Raw genomic sequence first — 24,833 nt, forward strand, 5'->3', positions numbered from 1 at the left:
TGGTTGTTTCTTGGGGGAGGGATTCCTATAATCTTTTAACAGCTTACATTGTTTTTGAAAATTACTGTCACACTAGAATTTTAACACACTTTTTGGAACGTAAAGCAAAGATTTAAATATTATACTGTTGTTCTCTACTTTTGTCAAGAAGATAACTTGATTACTTTTGTGGAATACAGATTAATTTTTCTATCAAAAATATTTTTTAGGGGATCCCTGTGTGGCTCAGTGGTTTAGCGCCTGCCTTTGGCCCAGGGCGCGATCCTGGAGTCCCGGGATCAAGTCCCACGTCGGGTTCTCGGCATGGAGCCTGCTTCTCCTTCTGCCTGTGTCTCTGCCACTCTATCAAGAATAAATAAATAAATAAATAAATAAATAAATAAATAAATAAATAGATAGATAGATAAATAAATAAATAAATCTTAAAAAAATATTTTTTAAAAAACAGATAAAGTAAGGTCATAAAAGGCATCTTTTTAAATGCTTCATATTTTTTATAATTTCTGCAGTGACCAAAAAATAAAAATATCTCCTAAATTTTAGTAACAACACTTTTTTTAGGGGGGAGGGGTACCTCCCCAGTGACAACACTTTTGTAGGGAAATTTTCTGACATTTGTCTTTCAAATTTCCGTTTTTCTTTTTTTATGTTAGAGGTTTATGTATTTATGTTTCAAAAGGAAAGGAAACTGATGTGAGCCAAAATAAAAGAGCCATGATACCTGATTATCATTAACTCAGAAAATATCAGGGGTTAATGATGATTGATGAGTGTGAGGGCAGAACAATACTTAGATCCATCAATTATCCTCTATTTTGATGTTACATTGAACAGGTAAGTCAAGAAATTAAAAGTGTAATTATTGTACATCCCTCCATGAAATCTATTAATAACCATAGGTTGGGAAAAAAGGTGAAAATAATTTCACTTTAAAATATTCTAGGTTCTTACTAATATGAAGCTAACTTTATTAAGCACCCTTCCTACAGGTCAAATGCTGCTCTAGATACTGAAAATACAAAGGCATAAATGTCCTGGGCTCTCAGGGAGCTTCCAAATTAATAGAGGAAAGAGACCTGTTATTCCACAGTTAGAAGGGAGTGACTTCTAAACTGAGCTATGAATGATGAGTAAGAATATCTAGAGTTCGCAGAAGGCATAAGACAGTGCAACAAGGACAACTGCAGCGAAGTACTCTAATCCATTGCAAATCATAAGCTAATTCTCTGAAGCAAAAGAAAGATGTCACCTTAGGAGAAATAAAATAATTTAAACAGTTGGAGGAGGATGGGGTGATAGTGTGTGTGCCACGTACACACACACACACACACACACACGAGTGTACCCTCATTTGCAATAGAGGACCCCTTGAAGGGTTTAGGAGCAACAGTCTGTTTAGAAAGAGAAGCCTAAGAATATATTTGCTTCACCCTTTTCATAAAATAAGGAAATTCCAGTTTTCTATATCAGAGTGTTGGCTAGGTCAGTACTGATGCAGTACAACCTCTCAAACTTGTGTTTTCTCAAATCCTTGTGGATAAATTTGCTGGGCCAAGGCACTGAAGAACCTTCTAAACCTTGTTAAAAACGTTGGACCATGTTCTGAAGGCAGAGAGATGTCATTCAAGAGTTCTAAGGAAATGGTAATGATCAAAATGTGTTTGTTTGTTTGTTTGTTTGTTTGTTTATTTATTTATGAGAGACACACAGAGAGAAAATGAGAGAGAGAGGCAGAGACACAGGTAGAGGGAGAAGCAGGCTCCAGGCAGGGAGCCCGATGTGGGACTCGATCTCGGGACTCTAGGATCACACCCTGGGCCGAAGGCAGATGCTCAACACTGAGCCACCCAGGCGTCCCGTAAAAGGAAAATTTATAAGATATATGGAAATTCGAGAAGAAATTCCATATGTGAGTTATTGCTCTCTCGCTCTACTGGTCCTGGAAGAATACACATTCAAATTTCTTTTATAAATGATTGCTTCTTGGGATCCCTGGGTGGCGCAGCGGTTTGGCGCCTGCCTTTGGCCCGGGGCGCGATCCTGGAGACCCGGGATCGAATCCCACGTCGGGCTCCCGGTGCATGGAGCCTGCTTCTCCCTCTGCCTGTGTCTCTGCTTCTCTCTCTCTCACTGTGTGCCTATCATAAATAAATAAAATTTAAAAAAATTTAAAAAAAAATAAAAAAAATAAATGATTGCTTCTCAAAAATGGCAGATGTATTGTTAAAAAACAGTATGATTTTTATTATTTTAATCTCCGTTAATGCTAATAGCACCCTGAGTTAAGTACAATCATTAGGCTCTTTGAAGAATGTGTTCTGAAAGAATAAATTTTTCTCAACATATTTGGTTATGTATATTGTGACTCATTACATTTCCATAGTAGTGCAAAGAAATATGTTTTAAAAATTATTTTTTATTTTTATTCTTAATAGCAATATTTTTAATGTCTTAAATAGTAGAGAGATGCATCTCTCCATCAAGTTGTAATTGAGACTAAGCAAAGTATTTTTAAAGTTTTCATATTTATTAAATATAAATATAATTCCATTCATTGATAGTTAATATTGCCTTACAGTTTTTACAGATTATCATAGATAACCATGATTTTATATTGTTTGAAGTATAAAGATGGAAAACTTTGTAGAGTTATTAATTAGTTCTGAATTTGTGAATGTATATGTTGATTTTTCTAATTCAAAAGAAAACTGGGAAGCAAACAGCTTTATTTTTTGCTGAATTCCTATGACTGAATATTCAATGTTTTATATGCATTTTATGTAATGAAATATATGGATGTTCTGTTACATAAAACAAAGTAAGCAATATATAACAATTTGATGTAGAAAAACATTTAAAAATATTTAAGAAATAAATGATATGAAGAATAATCATAAGAAGAGTTTTCAATGTATCATTTGAAATGCTTATTTAGTCATATGATTATTATTTTCCTATTTTAAAATTTTGAGGTGGCTTTACCAGATGAGTTTATTGGGCATAACATGCAAAAGTATTTGTATATTAGTCAAGAGTTTTAGAGAAACAGAATCAGTATAATGTGTGTATGTACATAAAAAGATTTTTTTTTTTTATGAATTGGCTTATGTGATTATGGACACTGGTAAACCGCAAGTCTGCAGGATAAATTGACAGACTGGAGACCTAAGGAAGAGTTGATTTTGCAGCTTGAGTCCAAAGACAGACAGGAGGCTTCCTTCTTTGAAGGAGAGGGAATTTTCTATAAAACTGGGTGGCTCAGTGGTTTGGCGCCTGCCTTCTGCCCAGGGCGTGAACCTGGAGACCCCAGATCGAGTCCCACATTCGGCTCCCTGCATGGAGCTTGCTTCTCTCTGCCTCTGTCTCTGTGTCTCTCATTAATAAGTAAATAAAATAAAATCTTAAGCCGCTGAGCCACCCAGGCCTCCTGGTTAGATATTTTAAAACTCTTGATCAGCATTTTCAGTTTTAAGTGGGAGCTTTGATTCAAATTAATTAACATACTATTAGTAGGTAGATGAATCCTTGAAACATCCATATTTTAGATAATTTTCCCATTCTTTTGCAGTCTAGGTAATACATCTAAAGAAATGCATGTAGAAGTGGCATATGTAGCTCCCAGCCTGTGTATTGAAATACAAATGTTCTAATCTTGTTCTTCCTTTTTTTAAAATAGATAGATAGATAGATAGATAGATAGATAGATAGATAGATAATCTAACCAAAGGAATCACAGAGTTATGAAGTAGTGAAAAATGTGATGACAAGATTTGGGAAGAATAGATACACTCAAAAAGGTGAAAGTATCATTGAGTCTGTATTTCTTGTATGGGAATCTAACAATTCTGAAATAAAGTGATTAGATTAAGAAGCTAATTGAAACTTTCAAGAGTCTTGTAGGAATAGGAATAATATAACTAATTGGGAGTCCAGTAACTACAAATGTGAGAAAATTATGAAACTATGTCTGTCCTTTAGGAAAATTAAGTAGCCAAAACTTAGTAACAAGGGCAAAGCAAAGGTAGAGAAGTTCATGAAAAGACTGATAACTAGTTTCAATTAATTGCAATTCTGAAATTGCTTTCAGGTGTACTTGAGTACCAGGACTTAAGCAGCTTGCAAGATAAAAATATAAATTCTCAAAAGGAAGGTATCATCCAAACTTCAGTTTTTGTCCATAATTTTAACATCATATATGATAAGGAATCAAACTTGATCATGAAGAATAGAGTGAAATTTCAGATAAAAGAGATTCATAGGAAAGACAGGTAATTGATTCATGAAACAAAGTCCTTAAGTATATAATATTAATATAATCAATGATATGAAACACTGAGAAAGTTGATGAAGGACTAGAAGCCTTTATAAAAGGGTAAAAAAATTCTAAAACTAAAAAATGAGAATGCAATGAAGGGATTCAGCAGTCAAGTACAGTTGGATGAAGAGAATATTAGCAAGCTGGAAAATGGCAATAATAAAAATAATCATAATAAGATCCAGAAAAACAAAAAGATGAAAACTACAAATGGAAATACAACAAATGGAAAATATATGAATAAACATGTGTACATGGAGTCAGAGAAAAAAGAGAAGATAAAAATATTCAAAGAGATTATAGTTGAGAGTTTTCAAAAAAATATGAAAGATATAAAACACTAAATTCCTGAACAGTGAAGAAATAATAATCAGAATTAGAAAATATCTGGATCTAATGGTAGTTATATATTTTCTTAAAGCCTTAGGGTACCTTCTAAAGCTAATCTTGGAGAAAAAGTGATATCCTTGAATGTCTATATTAGAAAAAAAGTTGAGGGACCCATGGGTGGTGCAGTTGGTTAAGTGTTTGACTCTTGGTTTCAGCTCAGATCATGGTTTGAGGGCCCTGGCATCAGACTCCACTACTGGCTCTGCCCTCAGCACAGAGTCTGCTTAAGATTTTCTTCCTCCCTTTTCCTCTGTCCCTCCTTCCTCTACTGCAAGGGTATGCTTGTCCTCTCTGTCTCTCTCTCAAATAAATAAATAAATCCTTAAAAAAATAGTTGAAAGGATGAAAATAATTGAACTAATTATTCTCCCCAGAAAGTAGCAATAAAAGGAAATTTAATCTAAAGAATGAATAAAAGGAAAATAGAAGAAATATAATAGTAAAGTAATAAATACCCTCTCATTAATGACATTAAAGAGTATGGAAATTAAAATACAATCAAAAAGCCAAAAGCTGGCACTTTCAAAACACTAATAAAATTGGTGAGATTTCCAATAAAAAGAGAAAACATGAATACATAATATTAAAAACTCCTTTATACAGTTAAGATAGAGAATTCTTCACATGGACTCAGGGCAAAGTGGTTGCTTCAGAAAATGCATACCAGCCTCGCAAGACACATATACCTGCTGTTTTCCTCAAGACTGCAGAAATGGTGGTGAAGAATGTTATCAACTAAATCCTATAAAATTATGACACTCAGGACAAAGAAACCACAGAACCACAAAACAATACTTGATAATATAAAATGAACATAAAGGAAGATAAGAAGTATTACTTAGTAAAAATAAAGGTTCATCTGTTGAACTCTTTTAAAGAGTCAAAGTCAGAGGAATAATCTCCATAGTGTTTATTAATTCTTAATAAAACTAATTCTGCTAAATTTATTATATGGAGATGTAAATATTGATTAGTATTCAGATTACCTTTAAATTAATTACTTAACATGAAAAGACCAAAGGAACTTGCACCATGAATAAAAGGCTCAAAAAGGAGGAGCGGTACTAGAATTTATACTGCTTATATAGGAAATTTCAAGGTTCTATTGGGCAAAATTTTTCAAATTAATATCTATAAAGGCTCTCCAAATTGCCAAATTATGAATCAATCCCATTCTTAAAAACAAAAATGGATTTAATTCTTGCATGGGCAAGGGAAAAACACAAAGTGTAGCCTCTCACCAAAGGAAGAGGCAGGGTTTTTAGATATAGGAGGAAGGGCAGTTTAGGTAAAATATAAATGAAGTTGTGTTGATAGGCTCAAAGCAAAGCAGGAATGCATACGAAGAGGATTGTGTTATGTCTGGGCTGTAGACTCAGATTACTAATTATTAGAAACCATGGAATTAGAAGATAAATATGGGTCTCTTGTTTAGTCTCAGTATTTCTTTCTTTTTCTTTTTTCTTTTTTTTTTTTTTAAACTTCTTATTTAACTCTGGGTGGTGTCTGGGTGTTCAGTCCAGTAAGCATCCGACTTTTGGTTTCCACTCAGGTCATGATCTCAGGGTCCTGGGATCCAACCCAGGACTGGGCTCCTTACTCAGCAGAAAGTCTGCTTGAAGACTCTACCTCTGCCCCTCTCTCCACTTGCAGGTGCATCCTCTTTCACTCTCTCTCTCTCTCTTTCTCAAATAAATAAATAAATCTTTAAAAAATAAAAATAAACTCCAGTGAAATATTACATACAATGTTATACTAGTTTCAGATGTACAATATAGTGATTCAACACTTCCATACAACAACCAGTGCTCATCACAAAAATTGTGCTCCCTGATCCTCATCATCTGTTTGACCCATCTGCCCATTCCCCCCCCACCCCCAGTGGTAACCATCTGTTCATCTGTTCTTTATATTTAAGAATCTGTTTCTAAAAAAAAAAAAAAGAGAGAGAGTCTGTTTCTTGGTTCACCTTGCCTTACTTTTTGTCTTTTCTCCCCCTTTGCTCATTTGTTTTGTTTCTTAAATTCCCCATGAGAATGAAATTACATATTTGTCTTTCTCTGACTTATTTTGCTCAGTATAATACTCTCTAACTCCATCCATGTCATAGCATATGGCAAGATTTTATTTTTTCATCGCTGAGTATTAACCCATTGTATATGTATGTCACATCTTTATCATTTATCAGTTGGTGGATGCTTGGACTGTTTCCATACTTTGGATATTGTAGAAAATGCTACTATAAATATTGGGGGCATGTATCCCTTTGAACTAGTAATTTTGTATTATTTGGGTAAATACCTAGTAGTGCAAGTGCTGGATCATAGAGTAATTCTATTTTTGACTTTATAAGGAACTTCCAGTGCTCGCTTCAGCAGCACATATACTAAAAATATAAGGAACCTCCATATTGTTTTCTAGAGTGGCTGTATCAGTTTGCACTTCCACAAACAGTGCAACAGGGTTCCCCTTTCTCCATATCCTCACCAACATCTGTTGTTTCCTGTGTTGTTAATTTTCACCATTTTGACAGGTGATATCTCATTGTAGTTTTGATTTGCATTTCCCTGGTGATAAGTATATGAGAATCTTTTCGTGTGTCTATTGGCCATTTGTGTGTCTTTGGAAAAATGTCTATTCATGTCTTCTGCTCATTTTTAATTGGATTATTTGTTTTTTTGGGTGTTGAGGTTTGTAAGTTCTTTATATATTTTTATACTAGCCTTTATCAGATGTTATTTGCAAATATCTCCCCTATTATGTAGGTTACCTTATAGTTTTATTGATTGTTTCCTTCACTGTGAAGAAGCTTTTTATTTTAATGGAGTACTAATAGTTTATTTTTGCTTTTTGTTTCCCTTGCTTCAGGAGACATCCAGAAGGAAGTTTCTACAATTAATGTTGAAGAATTTAGTACCTGTGTTTCCTCTAATATTGTTTGTGGTTTCAGGTCTCACATTTTGGTGTTTAATTTATTTTGAATTTATTTTTGTGTATGATGTAAGAAAGTAGTCCAGTTTCATTCTTTTCCATATTGCTGTCCAGTTTTCTCAACATCATTTGTTGAAGAGATTGTCTTTTCCTAATGGATATTTTTTCCTGCTTTGTTGAAGATTAATTATCTATATAATTGGGGGTTTACTTCTGGGTTTTATTTTGTTGCATTGGTCTATGTGTCTATTTTTGTGCCAGTACCATACTGTTTGATCACCACAGCTTTGTAATATAACTTGAAGTCTGGAATTTTGATGCCTCCAGCTTCATTTTTCTTTTTTGAGGTTGCTTTGGCTATTTGGAGTCTTTTGTGGTTTCATACACATTTTAGGATAGTTTGCTCTATCTCTGTGAAAAATGCTATTGGTATATTGACAGAGATTGCATTAAATGTGCAGATTGCTTTGGGTAATATAGGCATTTTAACAATATTTTTTCTTCTGACCATGAACATGGGATGTTTTTCTATTTATTTGTGTCCTCTTTAATTTGTTTAATCAATGTTCTGTTTTCAGAATACAGATATTTTGCTACCTTAACTTTATTCTTAGACCTTTTTTTAAAAGATTATTTATTTATTTATTCATGAGAGACAGATATATATATATATAGAGAGAGGCAGAGACACAGGCAGAGGGAGAAGCAGGCTCCATGCAGGAGCCTGACGTGGGACTCGATCCCGGGGTCTCCAGGATCACGCCCTGGGCTGCAGGCGGTGCTAAACCGCTCAACCACTGGGGCTGCCCTATTCTTAGATCTTATTGTTTTTTACATAATTGTCAATGGGATTGTAACTATATAACAATACAGGCCTACTTCAGGAAGCAAGAAAAATCTCAAATAAGCAACCTAACCTTACACCTAAAGGAACTAGAAAAGAGCAACAAATGAAACCTAAGGCCAATGGAGAGAAAGAAATAATAAAAATTAAAGCAGAAATAAATGATATAGAAACTAAAAAACAAACAAACAAACAAACAAAAAACCAAACCGGAAAAAAACAAAACAAAACAGTAGAACAGATCAATGAAACCAGAACCTAGCTCTTTGAAGAAATTATTAAAATTGATAAACCTCTAGCCATAGTTATCAAAAAGAAAAGAGAGAAGACCCAAATAAATAAAATCACAAATAAGAGAAGAAAAACAAACAAATAATGCCACAGAAATATAATTATAAGAGCTATTATGAAAAACTATATGACAATAAATTGGATAAAATGGGAAAAAATGGACAAATTCCTAGAAACATATAAACTACTCAAACTGAAACACAAAAATATATAAAACTTGAAGAGACTGATAACAAGTAAAGAAATTGAATCAGTAATCAAAAAACTCCCAATCAACAAAAAAGCCCCAGCCAGATGGCTTTACAGGCAAACTCTACCCAACATTTAAACAAGTTTTAATACCTATTCTTCTCAAACTATTCCAAAAAATAGAAAAGGAAGGAAAGTTTACAATTTCATTCTATAAGGCCAGCATTTTGCTCATACCAAACCATATAAAGAGTCTACCAGAAAAGAGAACTACACACCAATATCCTTGATGAACATGGATGCAAAAGTTCTCAATAAAATACTAGCAAAATGAATCCAATAATACATTACAAAATCACCACAATCTAGTGGTGCATTCCTGGAATGCAAGGATGATTCAATATTCATAAATCAATCATTGTGATACACCACATTAATAAAAGGATAAGAACCATGTGAACTTGTCAGTAGATGCAGAAAAAAACACTTGACAAAATACAGTATCCATTCACGATGAAAATCCTCAACATACGTCAACATCATAAAGGCCATATATGAAGAACCCACAGCTAATATCATCTTCAATAGTGCAAAACTGAGAGCTTTTCTTCGATGGTTAGGAATAAGACAGGGGGGCAGCCCGGGTGGCTTGGCGGTTTAGCGCTGCCTTCAGCCCAGGGCATGATCCTGGAGACCTAGGATGGAGTCGCACGTCAGGCTCCCTGCATGGAGCCTGCTTCTCCCTCTGCCTGTGTCTCTGCCTCTCTCTCTCTCTCTCTCTCTGTGGCTATCATAAATAAATAAAAATTTTTTAAAACGGGAAAAGCACCTGAAAAGACATAATTCCAAAGAATGGAATATGGACAACAGACATGCAAAAAGATGTTCAACATCACTGGTCAGGGAAATTAAAATCAAAATCAGTCAGCTACCACCTTATACTTGTCAGAATAGCTATTATCAAATGACAAGAAATAACAAGTGTTGGTGAAGATGTGGAGTAAGAGAAATCTTTGTGCATTGTTGGTAGAAATTTAAATTGGTACAGTCCTGTGGAAAACAGTATGGAGGTTCCTCAAAAAAATTAAATAGAGAAATACCATATGATGTAATGATTTCACTGCTGAGTATTTACCCAAAGATTATGAAAACATTCATTTGAAAAGATATCTGCACACCTATGTTTATTACAGCAATATATACAACAGCCAAGGTATGGAAGCAACAGAAGTGTCCATCGACAAATCGATAAGAAAGACGTGGTATATATACATATAGGTTTATGAACTATTATGCATCCATAAAATGGAGGAGATTGTGCCATCTGGGACAACTTGAATTGACTGAGAGAGTCCTATGCTAAGTGAAATAAGTCAGATTGAGAAAAACAAATCCCGTATGTGAATACAAATAAAACCAAATGAATAAACTGATTTTGGCTATTTTAAACATTAATTTTGGCTTATCCAAGATAAATGGAACAGGTCAGAGGCAAGAAGACAACTGGAAAAATAGAGTAACTAGAAAATGATCAAGGTCCATATGCATTAAAAGCAAATATTTTGGAGTTAAATATAGGCTGGGTAAGGAAATACACAATAAAAAGAATGGTAGTCTAGGGTCAGATTTTGAACGTTAATGTCAGGTATGTATTTAACATTTAGTCAGATTGCTAGTATCAATAAATAATTCTGTGAATGTTAGGGAGATAATATGTCTCTGGGCAGAAGTGAAGAGTTCTCTTTTATAACTGCCAAGTTTGAGATGTGTTTGAAAGTCCCAACTGAATATGACAAATAAGCTACTGAATATAAGCATCTAAAACCCACTTGGGAAATATCAGTATATATTTATGACATGGAAAAGCATAGAATCCCTAGGTCTTAAAATGGAAATATATACATACTTTTTTATTTTATTTTATTTTTTTTAAATTTTTTTTATTTATTTTATTACAGTCACAGAGAGAGAGAGAGAGGCAGAGACACAGGCAGAGGGAGAGAAGCAGGCTCCATGCACCGGGAGCCCGACGTGGGATTCGATCCCGGGTCTCCAGGATCGCGCCCTGGGCCAAAGGCAGGCGCCAAACCACTGTGCCACCCAGGGATCCCCTATACATACTTTTTTAAAGATTGTATTTACTTATCCGTTATAGACACAGAGAGAGAGAGAGAGAGGCAGAGACACAGGCAGAACAAAAAGCAGGCTCCATGCAGGGAGCCTGACATGGGACTCAATCCTGGGTCTCCGCTGAAGGCAGTGCTAAATCACTGAGCCACCCTAGCTGCCCACACTGGAAATATATTGTACTTGAAACCTGAAAAGTGCTAACATTAAAAGCTTCAGCTGAGAAAGTATAACACGCAGAGGTGTTGTATGAGGAGTAGCAGCCAGTGGGATAGGATGAAAACCAAAGTGAGAATATTTGAGTCACCAAGGATAGGATATGGAATTAGAACATTGTCAATAAGACAAATACAAAACAATCAATATCCAAAATTTACAAATAACAAAATTTCCTCACTGAGCTAAATTTTTGTGGCTAGGCTTGTGTCTATGTTCCCTTTGAGCACTGTAGTGACCAGTTTATAACCTTATTTAGTTATTTGAGACCGCATTCCCCACCCATCTTCTTTATAGAGAATCTCATTTTTGCTCTATGTGGTCAGGGTCTCACTGCTAATAGACAATAATTCAGATTCCTGATGTTAAAGAGTTATTGAATTTGAAAAATGCCACCAGTACAGAACCTGGATTCCTGAACACCAGATTATTATCTTCTCAGATAACACATTCACAAGACAGTATATAAATTATTTTGGCCTTTCTCTTTGGCATAGATTCCTTAAAAGCCTCACTGATAATTCATTTTGGTAAAGATTCTATTGGTCTTTCCCAACAAAGCTTACTTCTTCCATTACACATAACAAGTTCTAGGTAGGCTAAATTAAAACTCTACATCTTGCTTTGAAATTTTGCCCCATAATACACTTGTCTAAGATCATGCTTTTCCTGATAAATTGTTTTAAGAAGTGCTTCAACTTCTTTCTATAATTTTTTCTGATATATTTCATATTTTCTGATATTCTTTTTTAAATATTTATTATTTATGATAGACATAGCGAGCGAGAGAGAGAGAGAGGCAGAGACACAGGAGGAGGGAGAAGGAGGCTCCATGCCAGGAGCCTGACGCGGGACTCGATCCCGGGACTCCAGGATCACGCCCTGGGCCAAAGGCAGGCGCCAAACCACTGAGCCACCCAGGGATCCCCTCTGATATTCTTTGAAATCAAGGAAACAGTATCATAGAAACAAGTGAAATCCAAAATTGCATTTATTTGTTTAGTGTAACATCAGTGCATCTAAAACTTTATTTTGTAAAATGCCATTTGGTTTTTCAGTAGATTAATCCTGTCAAGCAAATTAACAATTATACTTCATGTAGATATGTCTATAATAAATGGGAAAAGTATCCCCAAAAGGGTAAATGCTATGGACTTAGTGAAACCAAAGGAAAAGTTCCCAGATAAGGGAAATTATATAGAATATTTAAAATGAAAACAAGCAGAATTAAAGGTCAACATTACTACTATATTGCTTACCAAATGAGAATTTCTAAATAGAGAAAAGTTTTCAAATTTCTATTATCGTTACACTTTCCAAAACAGAGTAAATATGTTTGAACAACACAAAGGACAATACACATTAGTGTTTATTGAAACAGAAAGATACTTGAGATCTTTGAGATACTTATTTTTTTTTATCAAAAAGTCAATATTGCCTGAATATAATATATTATTTGAATATTCATCATGTTATTGAGTGCCTCATATATAACAGAGCCAAAGATCTGGAAAAGATATTGATAGGTCATAATAATATGTTTGTTAATGAAGAGACAGATTTCATTACATATATCTTTCAGCAGAAATTTTATAACCACAGGTGAAAACAATGTAGCTGCTTAATACAATTTTACTGCCTGATGTGTAGGTGTTATTTCTATGATTTATAATACAGGAGAATCATTAAAATCAAACCAAAATTAAATCATAAACCATAGGAGAGATCAATGTGTATCTCAGACTCTGAAACAGAACTGGGACATGGGTGAGACAGGACTTAGGAGAAAGCAGGTCATGACTGCCGTGTATTGAATTTCAACGATGTGCCATGCATGGTGACACTTGCAGCGCTCGTGTTAGCTCTTTCATAACTTAATTTAAAAAAGCTATTCATGAGATTCAAGGGAGAACCAGAGAGAAAAGTGAAGAGATGGGCAGAGACACCTGTGCTGGACAAAAGGAACAGCAGCCTTTAGGGTCTAAAACAATCTGGTGACATGAAGAAAGTCTCATTACTCAAGTAATCCATTCTGCAAACAATTACCCACTAGCTGCCCTGGGCCAGGCTCTTTGCTGAGTGCTGGACGTACTGGTGAACAAGAGAGACACCATTTCTTTTCATAAATCATGCAGAAGGCAAACACAAGGCAAACAGTTAAAGCACTTTATAAATTGGAGAAGTGGTGGGAATGAATTTCTGTCTCCTGCAGGATGGCATCTTATATACTCTGATGGTTTTCCAGATGGAACAAAATGACAGATGGAAATAAACACACCCAGGTAGGTCTCTAAACACTGCAGAAGGGCACTGAAAGAAACCCACAAGTGAAGTGAGAACAGAATCCTGTTTAAGGGGAAAAAAGTGAGAGGTGAAGGTGGCTTTTACCCTTGGGTTATTCACTCTCCTCTGGGACCAAAGGCTTCTGAATTGACTTTTGAACACAGGAAGGCAGGGAGGAGGTAGAAAACCTGAAGATATCTGTGGTAGAATTTAGCATTCCAAAGGGTACACCTTTGGGGTAAGATTCAGCGAGAAATAAGCTGCGCTGAGGTAGCTGCAGAAGGGAAGCTCAATTACCTGAACTTTGACAGAATAAACAAAAATCCTTTTTGAAAATTCAAAATCCTGAAATAGCTCTAGCACTGACTTTTCATCCCAACATGCTACCTGTAGGTTCTCTCAAAAACATCAAATATCAAAGGCAGAATTAAAATTTAAAGTGATCCTGGTTGTTAGTGGCCCTAGGCAGGAGACCATAGCAAATGCAAATCTGTCTGGAGAAACTCAAGTCAAGGAATACCTAAAAATGGTCACAGATTAGGTTGCATAGAGAAACAAGCAATTCAAGGCAAAACTCACACGCATAAACAAGTCACTTGGTAAGTAAATTTTAAAATCAGTCATACAATTTATTAACTGTGCCTAATAAGTTCAAAAGAAAAAAGAAAAACTTGAATACATTTGTAGGAAATATAAGTAAGAAAAATGATTAAGAAGATTTCAAAAATAATCATAAATATTCTAGAAATAGTAACTGACATCATAATAACTGAATGATATAGTAAGTAAAATTAAAAATGGGATGGGTAGCTTTAAAGGTTAAAAAAGATTAAAAGAAAATTTCCAGAACACAGCCTAGTAAGGCAAGAGATATTAGATCTGAAAGATAGGGTAGAAGACAAATAGGATACTACAAGATGATTCTACAGTCCCTTCATGGTTGCTGTAGGAGAGGAGAAAGAGAATGGCCCTGAGAAAAAGATAGATAGCTGTGAGAATTCTGTAAATGAACAAAAGACAAACAGCTAAAGATTCAAGAAAAGCAACAAATCACAATCAGCTTAAGTAAAACAGAAATCAGCAGATATCTGTATGGGGGAAAATGTGAGTTTCAGCAGAATCCTAAAATGAGAGAGAGATTACCTTCCAAGGTAAAGCCTTTAGATTCATAAAAAAGAGTTCTCAGGCACAATAAGCAATGTAAAATATGTAAAATTACAGTAAAATGACACTGTCAATAGGAAGAAAGACTATAATCTGTCACTCTATTTAGCCATGATAGACTAGGTCATACTGTTGTAATTTAAATAAACAAGTTACCTGCACTTACATGTAATATCAAATGGCTTAAGAGGGATGATAATTACACCCATTCAGAGAAGGGAAGAATGGAAGACATGCAAAGGCACAGAGACATACTATGCTAGGGCAGTCATGATCCTCCTAACAGGAATTATTATTAGGTCCTGTTTCCATTGTTTAGAAAGTAACTCTATACAGATCTGTCCCATGATGCCTGGCTCAATCTCTAGAGCAGCAGTCAGCAAACTGCAGCCTTAGGGTGAAAACTAGCCCTTGGCCAAATTTATTTTTAAATAGAGTTTTAGTGGAACACCGCTGCAAACATTGATTTAAATATTGTTTGTGGCTACTTTTATGGCAGAACTAAGTAGTAGTAACAGAGACCATAAGTCCTACAAAGGCTAAAATATTGCTATGTTCTTTACAAAAAATTTTGCTGACACCTGCTCTAAGAGAGTAACACTCTCTTTTGCTTTAGCTAAAGTGGTTGTTGGATAATATTCTTTCTTCCTTGGAAGCTACCTGGCCTTCTCAGTCCACTCTCTGCTTATAAGAGTATGTGAGTCAAGGGTTATTTGAAGACTTAAGTGGTCACAAGATTTTTAATTCCAGACTCAAGAAATGTTTAACACTACAACTGTGTATTAAAAAAAAAGTTTTGAGGAGAAAATTCATACAACTGATAAAGAGGAAGTAGGTCGCAGGAAGTCTAACAGCTACAAAAACAAGATAAATCACAGCTAAACCATTGTTTAAAAGAAATGGATGGCTGTGGAAGCAAAGAGAGTGTATTGAAATTAAAATTCATTCTTACCCATAGGCAATTTAAACAAATTAAGGGATTCACTGGAAGACTTTCCTTCAAAAGAATTTTCAACTACCTTATGTAGCAGTTGGTTCTTCTATACCTGGAAAGGCTCCAAATTTATGGAGCCTCAATATTACCGTTCCTTTCTACATACAAAATTACTTACTTTTTCCCAAGCTATTCTCTTTCTTGTACTACATTGCTAAAGACAGCAAATAAAATGTACACACTCTACTCATATTGTTGTCCAAACTCATTTCCTAACATTATTCACATTCTAAGCTTCCTCCTTGGGCAGACCACAGTTCCACTAAGGTTTCTGCCACTGCAAAAAATGAATTATGATCTTTCCTAGCTTTGCCACAAGTTCCTTTACTGTCCATTGCCCAAATGTCTTTGAGTTTTTCTTACAATACAGTGATACCAATCTCTTATTCTCATATCTCCGTATGCAGACCCATATTAATATGCCCCTACCCAAATGTAGGTAAGGTCTTCTATGTGCCTGAACGAGAAAAAAATATAAAATTGATGAGAATTAATGTTTGCCACAACCTAGAATGCTATATTCAAATGCAAAAAAAAAAATGCATTCACAAAGGTTTAAAAAGATACTTCCAGGAATTCTTTTTTAAAAATAAAATAAATGGAGAGAGCTTGAGGTTTTGTGGAATGTTTAAAGAATCTACTTCAAGCAGAAGGAATATAGCTGCAGACTATCTGAGATGTAAGAGGAAATACAGATCAATGAAAGTGGAAAAAATATGGGTAAATCTAAACATATTTAGAGAGTATAAATCAGTGATAATGTCTTATGAACTTAAAATGACAACAGCAAGATTAATTATGCCAAATAACAACAGTAATATACAACAGAAAGTCAGAATTTACATTTTGTTAAGCTCTTGTGTTTTGGTGTATAAATATATTCATCAAATTTAAACTCTGAAATATTAGGTATATGTGCATTAATTTCTATATTAACTAACACAGTGGTAGAAAATGCAATCTTAAAAGTAGTTCAAGGAAAAGATGAATGATGAAAGTAACAATAAAAAAGGGGGAAGAAAGGGCAGCCCAGGTGGCTCGCTCAGTTTAGCACCACCTTCAACCCAGGGCCTGAGCCTGGAGACCTGGGATTGAGTCCCATGTCTGCCTGCATGGAGCCTGCTTCTCCCTCTGCCTATGTCTCTGCCTCTCTCTGTGTGTGTCTCTCATGAATAAATAAATAAAATCTTTAAAAAAATAATTAAATGATATGAAGGAAGGGAATTAGCTATTTTAAGAATTAACCATTTTACTTAAAGCAATTCACTGAATTGATTAGATGTAGAACACTAAAAAAAAAAAAAAAAGTATCACAAAGTCCAGAGATAGAAAGAATAAACTAATAAGGCAAACAGAAAATAAATAGCAAAAGAGCAGACCTAAGTAAAAACAAAACAAAACAAACAAAAACAATGCTCACTGTTTTGTAATGAATGTTTGGGTCCTCCCAAAATTCATATGTTGAAGCCTTAATCCCCAGTGTGGCTGTATTTGAAGATGGGGACTCTAAGGTTCTGATCCCACAAGATTATTGTAAATATAAAAAAAGATACCAGAGACCTCCCTTTCTCCCTGTTTTCCTCCCTCCTTCCCACCCTCCATTGTTTTTCCACTTGTACACTCATTGAGGAAAGACCAAGGGAGCATACAGCAAGAAAGAAGGCAGCCATCACAAGCCAGGAAGAGAGTTCCCTCCAGAAATCATATTGGCCAGAATCTTGATCTTGGACTTCTAGCTTCTAGAACTGTGAGAAAATTAAATAAATACACGTCGTTTAAGCCACCTCGTCTATGGTATTCTTTTTATGGCAGCTCAAGCTGACTAATGTACTCACATGAAATATAAGTGGACTAGCACTCCAGTCAAAAGGCACAAATAATCAGGTGGTATACAAAAGCAAGAATCTACTATGGTTATCCATAGGGAGCACACTTAATTACAAAGACATAAAGAGGATGAAAGTAAAAGGATGGAAAAGGATACAATATACAACAGTAAATAAGAAAGCTGGACTGTCTATGTTAATATCAGGAAAAGGTAGTCTCCAAAACAATGATAAAAAGGGGTGACACATCAAAGGGATATAATAGCAAGAATAATATACATATATACATATAGTTTGTGTGCATGTGTGTGTGTGTGTACACACACACAAAATAATAGGGCTACTAAACATGAATACTGATAGAACTAAAAGGAGAAATATTATTATGTATATATATACATGTATATACTCTATATGTAATTATATATATGTTACTTTATATATTACTTATATAAAGTTATAATCAAGACACTGTATATTAGCAAAATAATAGATAAACCAATGGAAAAGCACGTAGAGCCCAGAAATAGAACCACATAAGTACAATCAAGTGATCCTTACTTAACAAGTCAGTTATCTCTCCTACATGGTCCCCTTGCATCTTTTATTTTATTGTTTACTTCTCTGTATGCTTTCTTGGCTGTCAGCTCCATGATGACTCTAGTCATTCCTGCCTTGTTTTACTCTTTTTCACTGTATCCTCAGAGCCAACAGGGTGCCTGTAGCATATTAGATATTCAGTAAGTATTTGTAGAATACATAAACAAATGATTCCACAAGGACAGGAGAAGAGACAGGGAGAAAAGGAAAACACGACACTCCTAAAGTAGAAAGTAGATAAATATACTATATGGGAGCTCAAGAAAAGACTCCGCAGATAAAGAGTATAATTTTGCTTATGATTGACTCCCATAAAGGGAGTCCGAAAGCATTTCATTTGATCAGAAAACATTTTTTTCCACCATTGCAAAAAGAGACATATATGCTTTATATAATTTATGTAAGTGCCTTAATTGTTGTTGCTGTTCAATATGAGTGACATTATTTACAGCAACTCTTACCTGAGGGGTTTCTCTGACAGAAAAGTCACTTCATCCCCAGGACTCCTTCAAGTAGGTCAATTCAATTAGATATAATTTGATTGAATATTCTTTTTATTTACTTTCATGATAGAATTGCTACAATACCCATAGACAATAATTTTAAATATCTAAAAGACCTAATTTTCTTGAAATTCCATTTAAAATATAATCTAAGTTCCTTATGCTACAATTTATGTTCAGCTCTTCCAGGCATGTTGAGAAGAATTAGAGAATACAATATAGTATTCTCCATATAATTGCCTGTAATATTCTTTTTTTTTTAATTTTTTAATTAATTTTTATTGGTGTTCAATTTACCAACATACAGTGCCTGTAATATTCTTAACAGATAATTCTAACTTATCTCTTGGCTTCTTAGTCTTTAGGCTAAAAAATTACAGTCCCTTTAACCTTCTTTTGGAGGTCATATATTTAATACTTTAATCATTTATGGAACTCTCTTTTAATCCTCTGTAAGTTCCTTTTAAGTTGCAGAGCCAAAACTTAATGTAGTACCCATGAAAGGTTTTAACCATGCTGGGATGCTGAGTATAATGAGAGATTTATCTCACAGTATCAACACATTCTTCTTCTCACCATGAATCCCAGTATTGCACTGTTTTTATAAGTAAGAAATGACATTGTGCACTCATGTTCATCTTGTTAGTTCATCTTGTTACCCACTGCTAATGAATAACTCCCATTGGGATTATGAACCAGAGAACCAAAGATGTCACTTCATAGGATCAAATGTGAATTAAACATTCACAATAAAAGAATAATCATGCAAATCCAGTGACCTTCCTCAATACTGAAATGACTACCAATTATAGCTTACCCAGGATATATTATCTACCAATGTGGGGAGTCTGAGATTCATTTTATCTTCTATCACTATAATGAAAGGTCTGGGCAGCCCATTGTGGAACAGAAAGAGATGGGTGGATTAATTTTAAATTAAGCAGTATGTTTCTAACATATGCCTGACAGTGATTCTGTGATACTCAAACTAAAAGTCACATATTTTTAATGACAGTTTTATAATATTTTTACCATCAAAGAGATAAATGTTTATGCAACTTCCTCATGAATTACCTCAATAGGTTCCTATGAAGGGGCTCCCAAATGCCAGCCAAGACAGGGTCAAGAGGCTGCATGAAAGTTATCTGAGAAGATTTTGTTTTGATTTTTTGTTTTTAAACTCTATTTTTAAAAGTAATTGCAGAATTGCAAGAAGTTTCAGAGAAAAATACAGTGAAGTCTTATGAACCCTTTACCCGGCCTTCCCCAATATTAGCATCTTGCATGAATACAGTATATCAAAACCAGGAAATTGACATTACTATAATCCAGAGCTTAATATGATTTCACCAGTTATAATTGCCTTAGCGTGTGTGTGTTGTGTGTGTGTATGTGTACATGCATGTGCATTTCATGCAACTTTATCATATGTGCAGCTTCATGTAACCTTTGCCATAATCAAGATACTTAAATGCACCATGATGAAATTCATTCATGCTACTCCTTTACAACCACATTCCCTTGCTCCCATGTCTACTTCCAAACCTTAGCAATTACTAAACTATCCTCCATATCTGTAATTATGTTATTTCATAGATGTTATACAAATGGAATCATGCAATATACATAATTTTAAAAATTAAAGAGATTTTTAAAAATAATATTCCAGAGCCTCAGGACCAAGAGATTTTAATTCAATAGATCTGAAATGACAGCATGGACTTCCCATTTTAAAAGTTGTTGAAGTCCTTTGGCAATTCACTTAGTACAGTTAGCACCAGGATAACAGACAAATGACAGAATCGGGAATCTGACAAGTACAACCCATTCATAATAAATTGGGGTTGTTATACAATATTAGAATCCACAGACTCCATTGCAGATATAATTCCACACATTGCTGGGAAAATTCCCAAATATTGGGGGTTTACATGCAATATAACAAAAGAATAATTCACAATTCACTCTACTATATTATGTTTTATATAGATATGAATTAGATAATTAGAAAATTTTATCCAATTCATCCAAAATTATTTATTGAGGACTATTAATGTGAAATACTAAAGTTCAGTCCTTACACGTTTTTAAAATTAAATCAAAACCACACCACTTTACACCAGTCAGAATGGCTAAAATTAAGAAGACAGGAAACAACAACTGTTGGCAAGGATGTGGAGAAAGGGGAAGACTATTGCACTATTGGAGGGAATGCAAACTGGTACAGGCATTCTGGAAAATAATATGGAAGTTCCTCAAGAAGTTAAAACTAGAACTATGACCCAGCAATTCCACTACAAGATATTTACCCTAAAGATACAAATGTAGTGAGCAAAGGGGCGCTGCACCTCAATTTCATAGCAGCAATGTCTACAATAGCTAAACTGTGGAAAGAGCTGAAATGTCCATCAACAGATGAATGGAAAAAGAAGATATGGTGTATATATACATTGAAATATTACCCAGCCATCAGAAAAGAAGAACACTTACTATTTATATCAGTGTGGGTATAACTGGAGGGCATTATGCTGAGTGAAATTAAGTCAATCAGAAAAACAATTATCATATGGTTTCACTTATATGTGGAATATAAAAAAGAGTGCAGAGGATCATAGAGTAAGGGACAGAAAACTGAATGGGAAGTCATCAGACAAGAAGACAATCCATGAGACTTAACTATAGGAAACGAATTGAGAGTTGATGGAGGGGTAGGGAATGCGGGAATGGGGTAATTTGCTGATAGGCATTCATGAGGGCATGTGATCTGATGAGCACCAGGTGTTATACACAACTGATAAATCATTGCACACTACATCTGAAAATAAGTATATGCTTTATATTGGCTAATTGAATTTAAATATTTTCTTACTTTAAAAAAAACAAAAAGCAAATAAAATTAGTGAAGGTATACACTACAACTCTCATATTTAATACAAAGTAGAAATATGTAACTATTGACATATAAGTAAAATATTTGCAAATGATATGATTATATAGAAAATTCCAAAGAACCTACAAATAACTCTTAAAACTAATAAGTGAGTTCTTCAAAATGTAGGTATAATATCAACATAGAAAATCAACTGTAGTTATATATTCTGCACTGAAGCAGAAAAATTAGATATATAAAACTATTTACATAATTCAAAAGTAAGGAAATACTTAAACACAGAGCTAACAGAACATGTACATGCTGAAAATTACAGAATACTATTGAAGGAAATAAAAAAAATGACTTAGATAAATGGAAAGATATGCTGTGTCTGTTAAAGTCTCTACACACTGAAGATGTCAATCGTCCCCCCATCAAAATTCTAGCAATACTACGTAAACACTGGTGAGATTATTCTAAAATTAATATGGAAAAAAAACTAAAATCACTATAATAATTTTAGAAAAGCAAAATAAAGTGGGAGGACTCACTCTAACTACTCTTAGATTTATTACATAGCTACAGTAACCAAGAGCGCATGATATTGAGGAATGAAGAGACACACAGATCAATGAAACAGAATAAAGAACTCAGAAATAGGGCAACCCTGGTGGCTCAGTGGTTTGGTGCTGCCTTCAGCCCAGGGCCTGATCCTGGAGACCTGGGATTGAGTTCCATGTCCGGCTCCCAGCATGGAGCCTGCTTCTCCCTCTGCCTGTGTCTCTGCCTCTCTGCCTCTTTCTCTCTCTCTCTGTGTGTCTCTCATGAATAAATAAATAAAATCTTAAAAAAAGAACCCAGAAATAGTTACACACAAGGATAGCTAACTGATTTTATATGATAATGCAAAAGCAATTCAAAAGAAGGATTTTTTTTTAACAACTAAGTGCTACAACAATAGGATATCTTTATTCAAGACAGGAAAGGAAAGGAAAAGGAAAGGAAAAGGAAAAAAGGAAAAGGAAAAGGAAAGGAAAGGAAAGGAAAGGAAAGGAAAGGAAAGGAAAGGAAAGGAAAGGAAAGGAGAATGAGAAAGGCGGAGAGAATAAAAGAGGGAGGAGTGGGGAAGAAAGCAGAGAAAGGAAGAAGAAAGGAGAGAAGAGAGGAAAGAAATTTTTTTAAAAGATTTTATTTATTTATTCACGAGAGACACACATAGAGAGAGAGGCAGAGACACAGGCAGAGGGAGAAGCAGGCTCCATGTAGGGAGCCCGACATGGGATTCGATCCTGGGACTCCAGGATCAGGCCCTGGGCTAAATGCAGCGCTAAACCGCTGAGCCACCCAGGATGCCCGGAAAGAAAAAACTTTAAATCTTACAACTTTGCAAAAATTAACTCAAAATAAATTGTAGATTTAAATATAAAGCATAAGAATATAAAACTGTAATGGAAAATATAGGAGAAAATCTTGATCACCTGGGTTTGGTGAAGAGTTCCTAACATAACACAAAAAAATACAATCCATAAAGGAAAAACATGATAAACAGGATATCACTAAAAATTTTTGCTTTTCTTTTATTTTTTTTTTTTTAGATTTTACTTATTTATTTATTTATGGTAGACATAGAGAGAGAGAGGCAGAGACACAGGAGGAGGGAGAAACAGGCTCCATGCTGGGAGCCCGACGTAGGACTCGATCCAGAACTACAGGATCGTGCCCTGGGCCAAAGGCAGGCGTTAAACCCCTGAGCCACCCAGGGATCCCCCAATTTTTGCTTTTCTCTATGAGAGATTCTGCTAAGAGGATGAAAATAAAAAGTACATAATGGAAGAAAATATTTAAAAACTACATATATGATAAAGAACTTAAAATCTACATATATAGAAAATTCCCTAAACTCAACAGTTTAAAAAAAAATCATCCATCATATCAGCAGGAATATCCTTCTCAACATTAAAAATTACCAAAAATTATTTGTAATCTTGTATTTGCCAAGAGAACCAATATTATTTTCACTTAATTAACTGAAAATAAAGTTGACTAGTTATATAGTTGGATAGTCTAATAAACTAGTTTGTAGAGAGGAAAGCCAGAAAAATCTTAAAGTCAAATAGGATACTATATTAATAAGATATTATAACTTATTACATTTAAAATATGGCACAAAATATTTTTTATAATTTTTATGTCTATGTTGTTTCTCATATATCACTATTGCCTTGCTATATTTTATAAACAATAATTTTTTAAAGGAAATTAAAAAGAGAAAGCATATATTCTTCTGCTTAAAACATCAGGGAAGGATTGATGAATCAGAAGGAATTGTGAATGTGCTATAAAGGATAGATGCTTTACAGAAAAACGGGAGCAAATGCATAAACAAGCAAACATATGGGCAAGATATTAAGGTTCATGAAAAGAAGTAGTAAAAAGTAAAATCAGTAAAATGATTTGGAATCAGACTAGAGTGCCTGAAAAACAAGTTAATGCCTTTTAGTCTTTATTCTGTAAACAATGGGAATTCAGCAGATGTGTTCTACATTATACTACTTATCAGATAAATGCTTCAGAAAGATTCATTTAGTAACTGTGCATACTGAATTAGAAGACATAGAGATTAAGGATACCCCAATAGTTAGAAATCAGTGTTGACCATTCAGCTGTAAGGAATGAAGATTTAAACTAGGATGTTAGATGTAACAATAAACCGAAGATAAATGAAACAAGAAAATAACAGCTATGGCAGAAGAAAGAATGGCAAACGGCTACAAATGGCTTTTAAGGATAGAGAGTAAAAAAATTCTCTAGTACTTTATATTGCTGTCCCATTAAGAGCAGTTACAAATATAGGATTGAATAGTGAAGTGTTATTATAGAAGATTAAAAGATGAGTATATGGTGATGAAATAGAAACAGATTATATAGGCTGATCTTTCAAGAAGTTTAATGATTAAAAGAATGAATGGTTGTGGACTGAAAGATTTGATCAGGATAGGAGAGACTTAAATAAAGTTAGAAAAGCAAGTGGAAATAACTATTAAGTGGAGATGTAGAGTATAAAATGCCAAGAAGGAAGTGATATAAAAAACAAAACTCTTGAGAAAGGAGACAGTCCTAAGATAGAAGAGTGATTTGCCTTGGAGAGAAGAAATGATAAATATTCTACAGAAATCAAGGAAAAGAAAGAAAGGGAAAGATACCATAAAATTTGTGAGAAAGAGAATGGCAAGTGAGTTCCTATCATGTTGTGTCAATGTTCTCCAAAAAATGGGGAATTAGTTTGTC

At 34.4% G+C, this 24,833-nt stretch overlaps 2 long non-coding RNA genes across 2 annotated transcripts in view; one reads left to right on the forward strand and one right to left on the reverse strand.

The window, feature by feature from the left end:
- LOC140596425 (uncharacterized) overlaps nt 1–24,833 on the forward strand; it is a 102,876-nt gene that overhangs the window by 39,494 nt on the left and 38,549 nt on the right. The window lies entirely within an intron of this gene.
- LOC140596428 (uncharacterized) overlaps nt 181–24,833 on the reverse strand; it is a 72,237-nt gene continuing 47,584 nt past the window's right edge. The window contains exon 3 of the long non-coding RNA XR_011998408.1: nt 181–342. This is a non-coding gene — a long non-coding RNA (uncharacterized lncRNA). The remainder of the gene's footprint in view (nt 343–24,833) is intronic.

The sequence above is a fragment of the Vulpes vulpes genome, unplaced genomic scaffold, assembly GCF_048418805.1.
Source record: "Vulpes vulpes isolate BD-2025 unplaced genomic scaffold, VulVul3 Bu000000642, whole genome shotgun sequence".
In the NCBI taxonomy this organism is placed as follows: domain Eukaryota; kingdom Metazoa; phylum Chordata; class Mammalia; order Carnivora; family Canidae; genus Vulpes; species Vulpes vulpes.